The sequence below is a fragment of the Pelodiscus sinensis genome, chromosome 19 (assembly GCF_052426305.1).
Source record: "Pelodiscus sinensis isolate ZL-2025 chromosome 19, ASM5242630v1, whole genome shotgun sequence".
In the NCBI taxonomy this organism is placed as follows: Eukaryota; Metazoa; Chordata; order Testudines; family Trionychidae; genus Pelodiscus; species Pelodiscus sinensis.
Window position 1 is genome coordinate 25,969,180 of NC_143070.1, and position 1,795 is coordinate 25,970,974.

The 1,795-nt window shown below is 49.5% G+C and overlaps 1 non-coding gene across 1 annotated transcript; it reads right to left on the reverse strand.

The window, feature by feature from the left end:
- Nucleotides 1–307: 307 nt before the first annotated feature.
- Nucleotides 308–380, reverse strand: TRNAF-GAA (transfer RNA phenylalanine (anticodon GAA)). Its single transcript has one exon. It is a non-coding gene; the product is annotated as a tRNA-Phe (tRNA).
- Between the last annotated feature and the right edge of the window lie 1,415 nt (nucleotides 381–1,795).

Sequence of the window (1,795 nt, forward strand, 5' to 3'; positions counted from 1 at the left end):
TCGTCAGTATGGGGAAGCCTCAGATTTAGTCCGAGGCAGGCTCTGTTACTGTTCATTTCTGGGGGCATGGAATTAAAAACAGAGACGCAAGGCTGGGAGCAGCTGAAGCCAAGAGCCCTGTTCTACTGTGTCAACAATCTCTGAGGTGACAAGAAATCCCCTCTCCCATTTCTAATCCTGAAATATCATCAACTTTATTATGTTATTCCCGGCCTCTTGATACAGCCTTTGAACTCTGACTGCAGATATTGGCCTGCCAGAGATGGAGAGATGCCAAAACAGACTACACCATATTGACTAAGGCGTCTGCCAAAGCCTGGGATTGAACCAGGTACCTTTAGATCTTCAGTCTAACGCTCTCCCAACTGAGCTACTTTGGCAACTGCTGCAAACTTTCTGAGGCCCATGTTTCTCTCAGGCATATTTTTCTCTCAGCAGACTACAAGAGAGATGCTGCTGCCAGTGGACCTGCAAGGCAAGATGAGTTTTGCCGGCCCCCCTCAGCCTGACTTGCACTTGGCCCCATTCCTTCCTCTCTTCCCGGGGTGTCCCAGTGGCTGAAAGGGACTGTGGCTGCCAATGCAGGGAAGAAGATGGGCAGGGGGCCGTGTTCCCTCTGAGATTTTCCATCCATGGGTGGAGTGAGTTTCATAATGTGCGCCACTAGTGAGGTTGTTTGGGATTGTGTGGATGTTTGCTACTGTGGTACCCGCCAGTTACTCACAAACAGCTTAGCTAAATATAGCTTGATAATTGTATAGAAGAAAAATACTGAAACAAGGGATGTCATTCCTGGCCACTTGGTACAGTCTTTGAACTCTGACTGCAGGGCTAGGTCTACATGGGGAGGTTCTTGCGCAAGAAATCCTGAAACCGGCCCCTTCTCCTGTCCCTGGAGAGATGGAAATGGGGCCGTTCCTTGTGGGGAAAGAAGTGGGTGTGTCAGGAGGGGGATTTGAGCTCAAACCTCCCCATAGATCAGAACCACCCACTGGAGGCAAGAAAGAGCTGAGTCAGGCAGTTGAGAGCACTTGGCTCCTGCTACCCTGTAATAAGGTATGAAAATACTTGTTACAGCCCGGCTAGCTCAGTTAGCAGAACAACATAAGGCTCTTAATCTCAGAGTCATGGCTTCAAGCCTTATGCTGGGCGATGACTTTATTTAACTCTCAGTCTACAAGCAATTCACTCTCCGCTTTCACCAGGGTTTTAGAAAGAAAAGTCTAGTCCTGGGGTCCAGCTTTAGTAGAACCAGAGAGAGAACCAACTGCAATTTCCATCTTCTGAGGACAAGGGAAGAGGATTTTCTTCTCCTCAGTTCTAGCCACATCAGCTCAGGGAGGAGAAAAAATAACCCTCCGCCGCTGATTGTCCCCTGTCAGCTTCTGTAGCTTCACCTCGTTCCACAGCAGCTCCAGCTTTAAGCTCCAAATCTCAAGGGGCTGGTGAGGAAATGAGGAGCTGGCAGCTCGGGTTAGTCGCTTCCCTGAGAACAAGAGGTGGAGTGTTCACAAGGTGCAGTCCCCTTTTAGAAAGAGCTAGTAACAAAACAGTCATCCAAGTTCCACAAGCACCCAAGTGTGTTTCTGTGGTGTAGTGTTTATCACATTTGCCTAACATGCAAAAGGTTCCTGGTTCAAAGCCAGGCAGAAACACAAGGCCTTCTGTTATTGCTGCTTCCCCTGGGTGACCAGGTAAGTGCAGCCTGTTCCTGGGATGAGCCCAACTCCCACGTGACAGAGGGGAGTGACATCAGCTGATGGTGCCAGCCTAGGGAAGGGAGATGAATCAGGCC